General features: G+C 32.4%; 1 long non-coding RNA gene across 1 annotated transcript; it reads right to left on the bottom strand.

Moving 5' to 3' along the window:
- Positions 1–4,449: 4,449 nt before the first annotated feature.
- LOC145011064 (uncharacterized) lies at positions 4,450–13,632 on the bottom strand. The gene is made up of 4 exons (XR_013664020.1): positions 12,453–13,632; positions 12,183–12,355; positions 11,993–12,037; positions 4,450–11,181 (listed from the first exon to the last, which is right to left on the bottom strand). It is a non-coding gene; the product is annotated as an uncharacterized LOC145011064 (long non-coding RNA).
- Positions 13,633–17,105: the final 3,473 nt, after the last annotated feature.

The raw sequence follows: 17,105 nt of genomic DNA, 5'->3' as shown, positions 1-17,105 counted from the left end.
GAGAAAACTTTACAATTTCCAAAACTTGAGGGCAAGTTTTGAAACTATTCAAAACTAATTAATTCCATAACTTATGTATTTAAAGTAGTTTTAATCCAAAAACTCTTCAAGTTCCATAACTTGAGGACAAATTATGGAAGACTTTAAACTAATAAAGAATTAACTTTTCTTTATTTTTATAACTTATGGAATTAATTAAGGTTACATTTTTTTTATTTTTTATTTATTTATTTAATGAAGAGACTCTTGGTCCTCCATAACTTGAGGACGAATTATGGAGTCATAACTCCAATTAATTAGAACTAGACTCTTCATTTTTTTTGTAACCTTTGCCAATTTTATGAGTTTTATGAGTCTTTAATGTGACTCTTCATGTAACTTGAGGACAAGTTACACAAACACATTTTATACTCAACTCTTAGATTAAAATGGATTGAAAACAACTATTTCATTCAACTTTTCTATTAATCTAAGAAACTCATAAGAACAAGATAATTCAAATCAAACTTTTTCATGTAATTAGTCTAACCTTTAAACTAATACAAAACATGAATCTATTGACAAGTATATTTGAAATTGGATTAGCATGAACATTACCACAACAAAAACAAGTTTATAAGTTCAAAAACAACTTAGGGTAATGTTCCTAGTTCATTTCTAGCCAAAAAAACTCGAAAATATGTTGTCTGGGGTCCAACTCGTCGAGTGCATGAACACAACTCGGCGAGTTGGATGCATTTTGCCTTGGACTCGTCGAGTCCCTTCATGGACTCGGCGAGTCTGCTGGGCTGACAGCACCAATTTCGATTTTTCAGCTTCTATTGCAGGTATAACAAGAAAACAAGCCTAGGCTCTGATACCACTGTTGGGTTATGAGCATTCTAACACTCCTAAGTGTACATGCAACCCTAAATACCTTGGATCTATGTTTTCTCTATTATACATGCAAATACGAACATCCAAGGTATTATCCTAATCTAGCATACAAAACTATCAATATAACAAGATAGAATACATACCTCTTTGATGTAGAATGTCTTCATGAAGCTTGAGTGCCTAGTGCCCCAAGTGTGACACCTCAAATGGTTCACAATCATCAAAACACTTAGAATAACTTAGAGAGAATTCTACACTTCATGAAAATCGGCTAGCCCTTTCTTACTCTCACTAGTGGCCGATTTTCCTCAAGAATAAGATGCTTATATAGTTATACAATTAGGGTAAACCCTAATTGTCATGACTTTCCATTTCCTTGGATCCATGGGTTCAAATACACCATGGAGCATCCATGGAGCATCATATGGGTTTTGGCCCAACTATATAATCCATGGAGCATTAGCCCACTATACAAGTATGGATGATTTACACAATCAACCCATATATTTAATTAGTCTTCTTTTGATCACTCAATTAATGCTAGATTAATTCTTGATCAATACTAATTAAATAATCTCATTATTCTTATTATTAATATACTAGAACTTATAATATATTAATAACCATAAGTGTCTTATTTCTCTCATTTAGTCTATCCAAGTGCATGATGGTATGCAACCCAAATGGACCATGCCGGGTCGGGTCAAATCTTACCAATTATAGTTATGGACTTAGACATTAATCCAACAAAAACACCCATCAAGACTCCATTTTAATGCTATAAATGGACTAAAGGATTTCAGATCTATCCTCCCTAAGCTCTAGAGTTGCTCAAACTCTCAAGAGGTGGTTCAAGAGCTCAAAAAGGGACTAAAGGGAAAACCCTAGCTCTAGAAATGGAAATGACAACCAAGGTGAAAGCTTTTTACGTCCTTAAGATTCCTAGGCTGCTCAAAATGCAAGATCCAGAAGCTTTTCCTCGTTTAAGCATGTTTCATCTTCTTCTTTGTAGCTAACACACAATAAGGATGATGTTTAACCACTTAAAAGCTCAAGAACACACTTTCTAATGATTTTAGGGTTTTCAGGGACGTTTGAATATGAAGGAGGTTGGCTAGGGTGAGGCTCAAATGAGATAAGGATGCTTATATATGTCTTAAGTCCGGAAATTAGGGTTTGTACATCCGTCACGTACGCCCTATGTACTCTTTGGTACGCCCATCATACGTGTTGGCCCTCCGCGATCATCCATGCATGGTACGCTAAGCGTACTCATGAAGTCCGCCCAACGTACTTAAGGGACTTATTTTGCAATATTTAAAAATTTCAAGGTCTTCAAAGGTAATACCTGGTTTGGAATATTACAAAAGATCACCGTTTTCAACTTTAAGGCTCCACCACCACCTAGCAAGAAGCGCAATATTTAAAGATCTAAGACACCCAACCCCAAGCTCACCTTTAGTAACCTTATCCCAATCCATCCAATAAATTTTATTTTTATTCTTAAAGCCTCCCTAAAGAAACTTTCTTTTAATGCTTTCTAGCAAATCAATAATCTTCTTGGGAGCTTTGAATATCGATAAATAGAAGAGAGGAACACTACCCAACATAGATTTAACAAGAGTGAGTCTACCACCAAATGAGAGTTTTTTTGCTTTCCATAAGCATAACTTAGATTTAAATTTCCTATTTCTAGTAAACTTCGTATTGGCTTCAATACGAAAACCTAATTGAATGAATGAGAACTTTGTGGGCTCATAATGTAAAATAGATGCAACCCTATCAATCTCACAATTATGTACCCCGATACCAAAGTATTTAAAACACATACACACACACACGTACATATATATATATATATATATATATATATATATATATATACACACACACACGTACATATATATATACATATATATATATATATACACACACACACACAGCATCAATCCTACCTTTCACCTACCAAGCACCGAGGGTGTACTGTAGCAGGGTGTAGTTCCCTTTCTTTCTTTGTTTTCCTGCTATATGCCGTTCGGCCTTAAAAACATTATGTTCGTATCGCATTATGTGTCAAACAGATTAATTATGTAAAGCACGCGTGAATCTTACTGGGGTTTCTCTTCTCGTTGGTTTATGGAGCGGGGGTTTCACAGCTGGGCATGCCGCTTTGAAAGCCGCTGCGCAAAGTGGTAAAGCACGAGAATGATGTAAAGAAAATCAACATGTGTTTGTTCCTTTTGCATTCGATACATTTGGTTTTCTTGCACGAGAGGCGGTGGAGCTCCTTAATAGAGTTCAACGGGTTATGCATTCTAATGTCATATCTTCTAGATCTACAAATGTTGTTTTCAAAAGAATTGATTTTGTCATCCAGAAAAAACTAGCGGTGCAGCTTGTTGCCCGTTTGCCTTCAATCGATATGTATTGAATTTTTATTTGAGGGATGGAAAGATAAACTTCAATTATGTAGCGTGCTTATGTTTATACATAATACATGTTTTATAGATCGTTAAATCGTGTCGTTTCGGTGTTTTAATTTTTTTTATCATATAATTATATGAATTCATATGTGACCTATATAAATGACATGTAAACACAAATTGCTAACACAACAATTTATATTTAAATGGTTATATTTGTTTCAAAATATAAACAAATCATTTCTCTAGATTTTTGTTTTTTTTTTTTTTTGTTAGAGAATATGTAATCACATCAAGTAATTCGTCCGTCAGACCCCATGCAAGCAAATCTATCTACTAAAAGTGGAAACACATTTTACACAGTGAGGCCTGTCTCAAAACTATACCTAATCACCGTCCAATCAATCACTATCTGATTCAACCAGACGGTCCTGCTCTGCTTTTCACCGTCACTCCCTCAACGGGCTGTAAATTTAGCAGACCCTAAACGTATATTATAGCTCTACTTTTTTTTTTCTTTCATATATATATATATATATATATATATATATATATATATATATATATATATATATATATATATATATATATATATATATATCGTATTTGGTTTTAGTTAATTAATATATAAAGGTTTCTGGGGAAAAAGAGAACGCCTCGTATTCCATTCTTAATTCTTGGTGTAATCATTTTTATGATTGACCTTTTATCTTTTTTCAAATGGAAATTAGAATTTTTGTTTATTTTTCCCATTTTAGATAACTCCAATGTACATATAATAATAAAAGAAAAACTAAAAGAAAAGAAATAATGCCCACATGAACGAGGTACTGTTTTTAAGTCAACATCCTTGTAATAACAAGAAAACTGACGTAATAAGTTCTTAAAACCCACAGTTAATGTGCATGTTTCCCTTTTACTTATTTGACGTTTTTAAAACACACTACTTTCCAACATATTTTTGAAGGTAATAGTGGTTCACAACGAAAATTTTGTATTTTTATGTATAGTTTATTAAGTAAATAAAACCTGCAATTTTAAAAAAGTTTATGACGATTTGATTACTTTTTAATGATATGTAAATATTGCATTTTAAAGTATAGATATTTTTAGTGTCTACGATGAAAACACATATTCCAGTTTACCTCTATAAGCAACAAAATCATATTCAAGTTTTTATTCAATTTTCTCATAATTATTTAGGTTATTTTATTAATTTGTTTTATCTATACAAAATTTGTACCACTAGCGTTAAACTTCACGGAATGGTGTTCGGCGATGGCTCCGCAAATCCTAGGGGACCCGGCAAACACCACGTCTCCACTTTGGTAACCTCTACTCGGCGACGGTACTTGGTGAGTTACTACCGAGTTTTGGCAACCACACTTCAACCAATGAGCAATGACTCTTTATTGATTTATTTTTTAAAATAACTATAAATACATGCTTACATCCATTCACATAGTACATTAAAACCTTATTCTTCGGTCTCCACTTTCTCTAAAAGTGTCGTCTTCATCTTTTTCATTGTTGCGGTTTTTTTTGATGTGTTACTCGAATCGACCATTGAGGTCATTCAAGAGGTTGAACAAAAGATAGAACCATGTCAACAAATGTCAAAAATGATTGTCGGAGAAAAAAGAAGGTTTATATAAATAAATCATGAAGTTGCTCACCAAAACCTCATGGAAGATTATTTAAAGAACACACAACTTTTCAAGGATATTATTTTTGTTGTCGGTTTCGTATGCACAAATATATGTTTCAGCCTATAGTCAACGGCATCACGACAATGTGTCCATATTTTTAAAACCATGCAGATGCTAGAGATACAATTGATTTTATTCCCTTACAAAAATGCATTGTCGCACTTTGTCAAATAGTATACATCACTTCCCCCGGCCGATGCACTAGATGAGAATCTTATGATGCTCGGACATATTGCACGACAAAGCCTTCACAAATTTTGTAAGTATTTCATGAGACTGTATGATCCATGATATTTGCGTAAAGCTACTTGTAATGATATCCAAAAATTATATGATCATCATTCGAATGTGCACGACTTCCTTGGAATGTTAGGAAGCCTAGATCGTCTCCACTAGTAATGATGTAATTACCCGAATGCACATCAAGTCCTTTACACCTGAGGTGGTCATGATTATCCAACTATCATACTTGAAGTGGTGGCCTCACATGATTTGTGGATAGGACATATATTCTTTGGTTCTGTTAGTTCCCTCAATGACATAAAAGTTCTTAACATGTCTCCGTTATTCGACGACGTGTATAACGAGACTGCACCAGATTCTTCATTTGATGCGCGTGGAACGTCATATAGATACATGTAATATCTTGGGAATAGGATACATCCGGAGCATTCTTGTTTTGTGAAATCATTGTCTTGTCCTAATGATCAAAAAAAGGTTGAAGTTTAAGAGGGCTGAAGAGAATGTGAGGAAGGATGTTGAACGAGCGTTTAACGCTTTTAAAAAACGTTAGCATATACTTAAATACCATGCACTTTTTGTTGATGAGAAGAAAATGAGTGATGTGATGTATACTTGTATCATATTGCATAATATGTTTCTCGAAGACGAAGAAAATGCAATATATGAATATAATGAAAATGAGATCGTTCCACCGATAGAAGCTTTTGAGGTTGGAAACGATAAGTACTTGACGATGAGAGCAATAATTCATGATGTTTAGACCCATCATGTTCTTCGTAGAGACTTGACGAAATATATTTGGATCGTTGAATGCATCAATCTTAACATAAAACCGTTCGATAATTTAGACGACCAAATTTCCGATGAAAATGTCCTTTATCTATCTATGTTTCATAATTTTAATTTCCATGTTATATATTTTTAAATTTTATGTTGTTTTTATAGTTTTGTTGTAATTTCCTTTCAAGTTTAATGAAATTTTAATTTTAAAATAATTTGTTTAAATTGATTATTATTAATAAATTGGTTTTAGAAAAAATAAATAGTATGGCAAGCAAGCCAACCGATGCCCTGCAAATGGTAAACTTTTTGTAGCAACATGCCAAATCCTATGTGATGCATACGTGAATTATAGCAAGTGTGATAGTACTCCCTCTAGTCTTAATAGACTCATAGCCGGCCCTTAGGAGGTCTAAGGTGTGTGATCGCATAGGTTACATATCATTAAAGGGTACGTTGTGAATCCGTTGCAAATCTGTCACTATAACGTGTCACCAATCCCTTGATAATCCATTTCTAACTCGTTGCCAAACTATCACTAATATGTTGGAATCCGTAGAATTATATCAAGGTTTCGTTGTTAATTATCCTTGTGGATTATTTGTAAATGAATAATACTTTTCTGTTTTTAATCCCACTTACAAATACAATTAGCGACAGTTTGATACGTGTTGAATTTTATCATAGTATTAATGAATTTGGTGTGTGTGTATGAGCCCATTTTTATTATTCACAAATGACCTTCAAAATCAACGGATAATCTCTAGATATACTCCAAGATGACTTTATGGGCATTTTTAAATAGTTTGAATCACAAGACCATTTATTTCCTTGAAAAACTTACGCACAATAAGCCTTATTGTATGCTTTTACAAAATCATCGACAAATGCCTTTCAAATCGGCGTAGAAGGATGATCGTTTCTCTTGTAAGTGATGTTACAACAATCTTTATATCACGTCAACACATGGTTGACAACCCATTTTTTGGTCAATGAAATTTACAGTTGGGACCAAAAGGTAAACCACAAAGCCATGTTTTTAAGGTCGATTTTAAAAAGACATTTGACTCTTTAAATTTATTGTTGTGCAAAAAGACCACACATAAAATCTTCATACATCTCTCTTTCTATCATAACCCCATTGTTGATATCGGATCATCCGCTTCACAAGAACTTTCGAGATTACACATCTGGACAAATGATCATCCTACAGATCAAGTCATTGGAAATCTAAATGTTGGTATTAAAATTCGTTCTGCTACGAACATCCAAAATGAGTGTCACTTCTCGACATTCATTTTAATGGTTGAACCAAAATCCATCAAGGAAGCTTTAGAACATGTTGACTGGATTACAACTATGAAAGAAGATTTAGCAGAATTTGACAAAAATGAAGTGTGGACTCTTGTCCCTCCTCCTCAAAATCACCCTATTGTTATCACAAGATGAGTCTTTCGAAAGAAGCTCTATGGCGCCAGAGTTATTATCAGAAACAAAACAAGATTGGTGGCAAAAGGATTTACTTAGATTGAAGGACTCGGTTACGACGAGACTTTCACTCCTGTTGCTTGTCTTGACTATCCGAATCTTTCTCACTTATACAGCTTACAAAGGCTTTAAAGTTTACCAAATGGACGTCAAAAGTCCCTTTTGTCAACGTTGAACTGGATACTGAAGTGTATCTTCAACATCCCCCTAGTTTTGTAAATCCTTCATATCCAAACTATTTGTTACAAACTTCAAAAAGTTGTTTATGAACTCAAGCAAGCTCCACGCACTTGGTACGAGAGTCTCACTGATTTTCTGAAGTATTTCGATTTTCAAAGAGAATTTCTTGATCCTACCCTTTTCTGAAGATTAGATGGAAATCATCTCATGTTAGTCCAAATTTATGTTGATGATGTCATCTTTGGATCCATAGATTCAATGATGGTTGTTGATTTCGCAAAGTTAATGGTTAGTCGATTCCAAATGAGCATGAATCATGAATTAAGTTTCTTCCGCAAACTCCAAGTCAAGAAAACAAACAGAGAAATCTTTATTCACCAGGAGAAATGCATTTCTGAACTTCTGAAAGTGTGTTGAATGGACACTTGTGCCTCTGCAAAGGTTATAATGGGTTTCGGATACAAGATCTTCATGGACCCATCTGGTGTTGCTATTGATCAAAAGAATTATATGGGAATGAATGGATCGCTACTATACTTTATTGCAAGTCATTAGGATCATGTTCTCTACATGCTTGTGTGCAAGATTTTAGGTCAATCCAAAGCTATCTCATCTTCTGGCTATCAAACAACTTTTCCGATATCTCAAAGGAACAAAGAAGCTCGGAATTTGGTATCCAACAAATGAAAGTTTCCTTCTTCAAGCATACTCCAACTCAAACTATGGAGGTCTTCAAGTAGATAGAAAAAAGTACTTGAGGAGGTTGTTAATTTTTGGGTGGAAGATTGGTTAGCTGGTCATCTAAGAAACACAACTATATTGCTCTCTCAACAGTCGAAGTAGAATACATCGTTGCTACAAGCTGCCCTTCACAAGTTCTTTGGATGAAAACTCTGCTTCTGGACTATGGTTATCGATTTCAATAAATTTCAATCTATCATGACTTTCAAAGTGCAATTTCGACATCTCACAATACAATTTAGCACTCCATGACCAAGCACATTGATATTCATTACCATTTCATTAAATATCATGTTTTAAAAGGAAACATCGAACTTATTTTTGTTCCATCTGACACTGAAATTACTGATGTCTTTACTAAGGCATTAAACGAAACCAAATTTAATGGGTTTCTGAACAAAATAGGAATGATGATGCCTGATCCATAATTCTTCCAAGAGGCTTGTACTCTTATGATGGAAACATAAGAAAGTGAAATAATTCCAAAGTCAAATTCATTTCGCCTTGGAATCATTTCCTCTAGGAGAACATATGATCATTATATGTGTCTTTTTGTTTGACCACTTCTTCTAGTTTTTAAGTTGTACAACTTTCCTTATCTCTTGAAGCTTCTAGACAAAATATATGTTGGTTTTTTTGCAATCATCCCATCTCATAGTTTATTTAAAAATCAAGTGTGTTATGAAGTTCATCTCAGAATTCAAATTTGAAACGATAACGTGCGTTCATCTATTATCTTAGTCCGAGCTCTAATCCTTTTATTCTTGGAATATAAATCTTTTGAAACTAGTCCTCTAAGATCTTCATGCATTTTTACCTTTGATATTCAGTTTGAGATTGTGCCATCTTGAACTCTATACTATGTACTAATGATGTGCTCATATTCTTTCCGAAGGATCTTATGACATCTAATTTCAAAATCAAATTGATCCGAGATCCTCAACTGTAAAAGGATTTCAAAGGTTTTCATTAAAGTTTTTTTTCCAAAATGTTTTCTCATTTATACATTAATGGTAATTTTTCTTGATGATTATCCTTTAGTTCTCAATAAACGTGCTTTGGCACACGTTCCTATAAAGCGCATGTAAGACAGAACTGAAACAACAATTTTCTCCTTTGAAACAAACGGACGTCTCATCTTTTGGGTATAACAGTTGTTATGGATTCCATTTTCGACAATGCATTAAATACAACCCATTTCGTGTTCGGTTGTCATCATAGCTCTTTTTTTACCCGACTCGGAATATCCAACCTATAAATGAATTTTGAATCCTAATTGTTCCCACTTTTCACTTTAGCCATCATCTTCTTAGAGCCTTTCTCTGTACTTTGTTCTTCAAGCTCCCATATGTTCATCAATGGCGTCCTCCAAAATTGTTCCCGAAGTTTCCAAACTGCAACCAATAAGAAATCTACCAAGGGTTCCAAATCTTCATCATCCACTGAGTCCATCCTTAGGGAAATAAACCAACTGGTCTCACTAGATCCCATGGATTATGATGAATTAATTTGCATCATGATCGAGTTTATCTCTCATCATACCATTGCAATTCCACTCACCTAAATCCCCAACCCTAAACTTCCTCTTCACATTCTTCATTAAGCTTTTGAGAGAATCAAGATCAAGAAAGATGTGTGTGAATTTAAGATTGCCGACAACAAGATTGTTCCTCTCCACAATAACACTTTTCTCAAAGCTATCAGTATTCCAGAAAACCCCAAGTGTTTTCATGTTCAAGAACCCATATTTGAAGAGTTTCAGAAGTTTCTCAATGAAATTGCGTACAATGGTGAATTCAAGGCTAAAGAGTTCAAGAAGTCCGTTATTCTTGCACTTTGTACTATTGTGATGTACCTAATCCTTCGGGGATTTTCCCAGAAGCATGGTGGTACTAATACCAAGAGCAAGGACTGGTTGTACATTGTGTACAACATCTTTTCTGGAAGAAGCAACACATATGATTTGACCGAAGTATTATGGTAGGAATTTTGGAGGTTTGCCATCAAAAGGAAGCCAAACGAAATCTCGAGTCTGAGATTCTGGGCTTTGATGCTTCAACAGCTGTATGATGAAAGATTAGAAGCCACTCCTCTTAATTCCGATCTCAAAGAGGTATACTGTTCTTTTAAGGCTATTAAAACTTATAGATTACCGAATCAATCTACCTTCGAACCTATTTGTCGCTTGCCACAACATATGTTGGCAGCAGTTCTATCTGACTCAATTTATCTCAAACACCATCTTGAGACTTCAGTTATGTATGACCCTACACAATATACCCCAGTCTCGGATTAGCATCATTTGGATGTGAACAAACCGGTTTCTATTGGCGGCTGAAAGAAGAAAATAGCCAAACGAAAGGCTTCAACCTCAAAAGCTATAACCAAAAAGAGAACAAAAACCAGTGGACCCACTCAACAGGAAACACATGTTGGCATTCGATCTAGATCTGGATCACAGTCTACCCCTCCCGCCCAATCTTCTGAAGTACCCTTCGTAGTTTCAATATCACACGCACATACTCACGGGGAGTAAGGACATAATGTACCCCCATCATCCTAAAAATATGGTGTTGGTATTGAACATATTCCCTTGAAGTTCCATGGGACACACCCACGGGTTATTTTGGAAATCCATCTCGGTTCTACACATGCACAATAAGGAGCCCCTACTTTTGATTCTAAGCTTTATGAAGCTGGAGCTGTCCCTCCTACTTCGAAAGCCCCAATTGATCTGATACCTGATTCAGGTAACCGGTTTAAACAACTCCAAAATCGTCAAAAACTAATAGTCTAATGACTAAATGAATCAAAAAATATTAGTGTAGCGGCTTAATTAGTAACTAAAATTTTAAGACAATAAAAAAAAGTGTAATGGTAAAAATAAGTTAGTTTTTTTTTTTTTTTTTTTTTTTTTTTTTTTGGTAATTTCTATAACATCAAAATAGGCCAATTAAGCCAATTTTGAGATAGTAAAAAAAACTATAATGATTTGATAACTAAATAAAACAGGTAAATGGCAAAATCGATAGGATAACGAAAGTACCTTTTTTTTTTTTTTTTTTTTTTTTTTTTTTTTTTGTATTTTCCCAAAAATGTAACAATACTACTATCGAAGTTCTATTTTGATTAGTATAAATTAGAAGATAGAAGGTAATATGTTTTCAAAAGCATACATTTAAACCCCTAACTTCAACTTCTTCCTATTTGAGATTTCTATCATCAATCTTTAAGACATGCAAAAGTGTTGGATGTTAATTTAATTAAAATAAATAAAGCTAAATTTACTGTGAATCTATTTGGCTTTAGCAAACCATTTTGACAATGTGAATAAAGTCTTCATTCCTAGCCATGTAAAGAATAGAACATATAAAAGACGTAATAGGAAACTTTTCGAAATTTGTATTTTTTTTTTTTTTAAATTGATACTACCATTATAATATTACTTCGATCTAAAATTTAATTAAATTATTATAATATGTTCATTTGTAACTTTTTTAAAATAATAAACAATAAAACCTTTTCTTTAATGTAATAAATAAAAAAACTCACCATTGAGTTCCATTTCTTTTGTCGCTCCGAGGTCTCAAATATAACCTGCATCACGACCACATATGATAAGTTTAATTAATCAAAATTATTTAAAAGTTAAAATATAAATGAAAAACATTTCAAAAACAAAATCTTACATAAATTGCTTCAAATGTAATAATAAGCAAATCTATTAAAAATCAGAACTGACCGGACGAATGAATTTCATGGACTTGCAGTCCGTTGTTTTAAGTTAAGCTCAAGACACGAATATTGAAACAATCAAATCTCTTGGAACAGAGAAGGTAAGAGTGTGATCGATAACGGATGTGTAACTTGTTGGAAGCCACAAAGAATCATCTTTTCCATCAAAAACTTCAAAACCTGCATAGTAGGATAAATGTTTAATCATTAATAAGCTGAGACACTTAACAGAGAGCTAACTTTGTTCAGAAATAACATCTTTGGCTGAAAATCTTACTCAGTTTCTGGGGCTGCAACATTGCAATAACATCTCTTGGCTGCTAACACCGCCAATAATTGGAAAATGATTCTCTTGATTGAAATGTAGTGTACTTGAAGTGCAATCAGATATGTATAAAAAAATCAATTTAATAATGTTTAAATAAGATTAAAAAACGGGTCCTGTGCAGAAATACTCGATAGTCAATTTAAAAAAGGTCCCTATGGCAAAAAAATTACCATGAATTTCCAGTTTTACCCTTGACAACGTATATGTTGCCAATCAACCGGCAAAAGAAAACACAAAATTACTTATCACAAAGCAGAACTTCAACGAAGATGGTGGAGAACTCAGTGAACAGGTCGGAGTTGGTCATGATGCATTCATGTCACCCAACTCCACAACTGGCCACCACCTGTATTGACGGTTGTAAAAAAAACACCACATGCAACAAAAATAACGGGAACACGAGGTCAAATTCGTCCAATTTAAACCCCAATTTCAAGGAAATTGGAGTTATCTAATAACTTCATTGTATAATTTCAACTGTATGTGTTACCTTCTGTTCACGGGTGAATTTGTGCTTTCCGAGAAGAACATACGGGTGAAGTACAGCAGTTGTCGGCGGTTGATTGGAACCTATCTTCGATATCTACTCTGTTTCGAACTGGGTCACAGAAGAAGCCGACAGAGCAGGTTAGTTGGAGGGCTTCGACGGTGAGGTTTGATGGGTGTAATGAAATCTGTGAACAACTAATTAGGAGGTCAAGAAGGTAGAAGTATACGAAGAACGAAAAATGAATAGTGATTGAAAGAGGAAAAAGGGGGTAGCGTCACCTGAGATGTTTCGTAAAACCAAAATCGAGCCCTAATCTGACATGAACTGAAGCAGACGTAGCGATGGTGGTGCTCAATCGCTTCTTACAAACTCTTGGAATGACAGATGGTGGTAGCGGTGCCGATCGATGCTTTTCAGGAACATCGACATGCTGAAGAAGCTGGAGGTGGCAGAATCGAGCCCTAATCTGACACGAACTAAAGCAGACGTGGCAATGGCGGTGTTCAATCGCTTCTTAGAAACCCTCAGAACGACAGATGGTGGTAGCGACGCTGAGGGATGCTTTTCAGGAACATCGACATGCTCAAGAAGTTGGATGTGGTTCATCCCACCAAAGGTTAGTGGAGTTTCGATCATGAGTAGTTGATGACGAGAAAAGTATGAAGCAGAAATATAAGAAGAATCCAAAACATATCGATCTGATGCATGATCGTCAACACGTGTAGACGCAACACAGTGGGGGAAGATAAAGACGCGGTAAATTGCTAACACGTATAGACAAATAATACACGTAATGTCAAAATATGCCCCAAATCGAAACAGGGACCATTTTTGCCAAAAACTTGGCCAGTTCACCATTCATATTGGTGAACAAATTTAATATATATATATATATATATATATATATATATATATATATATATATATATATATATATATATAATAGTTATAAAGCAACTATAAGTTGTCACTTAAGCTCTTCGTGAAATTCTAGGTTTGAGACTTTGATCATTATGTATATGAGGTTAGATAAATATAAGGATTATTCCACGTTATCATTCTTTTTTATAAAAGACAGGCACCCATGGACGAGGAAGGTGTAGCAGTTTAATCTGTTGGATTCTTTGGGGAGTTTGAATAAGAAATATATAGATCCAAAAATTCCTAAATATGTTATTGCAACATCCATATAGGTTCATGTGGAGATATATTTCTATCGGGCAATTATATATCAATTGCTACAAACATTTAATAATAACTATAGAAGATACTAGACAATGACATTCAATTCTCCAAAAAATTTAACAGAATCATTATTGATGCTATATTTACTAATGTAATGTATAGTAATTATAATTCTTAAGAGGTAAAATATGCATTTGGAATTTTGGATGGTGTTGAACTTTATTTACATCCCAAAAACAACAAAAAGAGTGAAAGGGAAAGAATTGGAATATAGACTACATAATAATACTTAGTGGAAGGACCATCCTAACTTATTAGCTCTAGAGAGGCTTAATTATTGTGTATTAATGCAGTTTTACTTTATACTTTTTCTTTTTTCTTTGGTTGAAACATTTTTCTCTAAGAGTAATTTATGATTGTAACTTCTAAAAGTAGTTAGAGTTCAATGTGAGTAACGGATGACCAACGCGTGATAATCATTATCTAAAACACGACGTTCATTATCAAGGTGGAGTCTACATAAAAACTAGAATGCTGACACACACACACACACATATATATATATATATATATATGAGGTTGGCTATTAGGACACCCTATTTTACTATTTAGACAAAACCCTAATTAATGTTTGAAATATTTTTATTGGTTGAAATTGCATTGTTTTCCGAAAAAAATGATTACAAAAAATTGATTATAGGTTGACTTTTTATAAAAATGATTATAGGGTTTCTAAAGGGTGTTTTAGGGTCCTACTAATTAGACCTCATATTTTCTTAGAGAACCCCTCATTAATGACTTTTTAGGCATAAATTTTCGTGCATTTATAATATTAATAGCTTTTATGATTATTAAAATTTAATTTTTTTTGAAACTCGTATTTATCATTTAATTCTATAAACTTTTTATTTATTATATATTTTATTTTTTTATAATAAAATTATAATACAAACATGTCAATGTTTTTTTATATATTTTAATATTTTCTATATTTTAATATTTATATAAACCAAAAAATAAAAATAAAATGATATTAAATATTTAAATGAAAACTAAGTATTATTATTATATCGTATTTGAAGTCACTTATTATTATGCTTTCATATAAAAATGATTTTAATAAATTGCACTAAAAACCGAAAATAAATTAAATTTTTTTGTTTAAAATATTTTATTTTGTATATTTGAAAAAAAAATAAACACTTTTATTTTAATACTTATTTATAAAAATAATATTCTTTTTCTATAAACAAATCTTTATATTAAGTCATTTTATTATGTAATGATTAGTTTTATTTAAAGTAAAATATAAAATAGTCATGAGGGTCTAATATTATGTAATAATAATTAATAAAAAGATAATTATTTGGTAATGATTACCTTATTTTAAGAAAAAAACTAAAGTAATTATTAAAGTAATTATTAAGGGGTCTTTTAAGAAAATAAAAAGGGTCCAAATAGTTGAACCCTTTAAGAAAAAAACTAAAGTAATTATTAAGGGGTCTTTTAAGAAAATAAAAAGGGTCCAAATAGCTGAACCCGGTGTTTTATTAGCATCACCTTTATATATATATATATATATATATATATATATATATATATATATATATATATATATATAATGAATTTTGTATTTTTTATTTATTTATTTGTCTTTTTTAATTGTTACTATGATCAAGTTCTAATTGTTTTGCATAAATGTTTCTATCGTGATGATAGCATATACACCGATTCAAATAAGATAATATGTTGTTTGTTGTCTGTTTAAGCTATAAAAAATTGCTATTATATTAAAAATCTTAAACATATTTATAATTTTGAAAATCGTGACATTTGCTACAACATATAGATATTATAAAAGTTATCTATCTTTTCTTTTTAATTTAGACTAGTTTGGGTTATTTATTTATTTATTTACTGAATTAGAGAGTATATAATAGTTTCAAATGTTAATAACTAACTATCAAAGAATAAATTAGAGGGTATATATTTATTTTTTGGTAAATTTTTAGAAAAGTTCTAAAATTTTAGTACAATTTATGAAAAAAATCACAAACTAAATTTTATTTACAGAAAAACACAGAATACTGGCTAAAACTTCTAAAAAATCATTTTCGACCGGTTTCCAGATTTTACCGGTATTCTATCCTTTTTCATTAGTTTGCTCAAAATTTTTGGACTTTTCCAAAAATTACATAATAACCAAAATATTGAGATTTTTTTTTAAAATTACCATGAAATTAATAGATATTATTATTAACAAATCATTTATAAACATAAAAAAATATTTTTATTATAAAAAATGAAATACAGTTGTTACTAATTTCTAGGAATAAATTGGTGGTCTAAGTACTCTATTGCTTCCTGACCACTCAAACTCTCTACGTTCTTCATATGCATTGTTGTGGGTATGATGATGAGATGAACTTAGTTAGCATTCATCTAACGTTGGTGTTTCTCTTATGTTGTTTAACCTAACTACAAACCAACATTTATACCTTACATGTTAACAACCATCAAATAACTCAGATTTATAAAATGTGAAAAGTGAACCATAAATGATAATTTATATGGAAACAAGTGAATGTTATTATCTATTTAAATTGATATTCAAAGTTTACTTTTTACTCTCAATAGATGTGTGTAATTTTATGATTGTTACCGGGTAATATTTGGAGGTTAGGTGATAGTTAGGTTTAAAGAACATAATGAAAGATCTATATGTTCGTGTAATGATATTTTCGAATAACACGTGATCATATAATAACATGCCTAATAGCAAGTAGACACATATTGATTGTATATTAATAAATATTATCAACTCTTGTATTGGTCATGCCTAATAGGGTACTTCTCACCATGACACCCACAACGATACATAGGAAGAACATAAAAACTTTGAAGTGGTCAACAAACAATAGAGAAGT

The sequence above is a fragment of the Lactuca saligna genome, chromosome 1 (genome assembly GCF_052625555.1).
Source record: "Lactuca saligna cultivar CGN05327 chromosome 1, ASM5262555v1, whole genome shotgun sequence".
Lineage (NCBI taxonomy): Eukaryota > Viridiplantae > Streptophyta > Magnoliopsida > Asterales > Asteraceae > Lactuca > Lactuca saligna.
The sequence above is the reverse complement of the archived record's forward strand: the minus strand, read 5'-3'. Positions and strand labels throughout refer to the sequence as shown.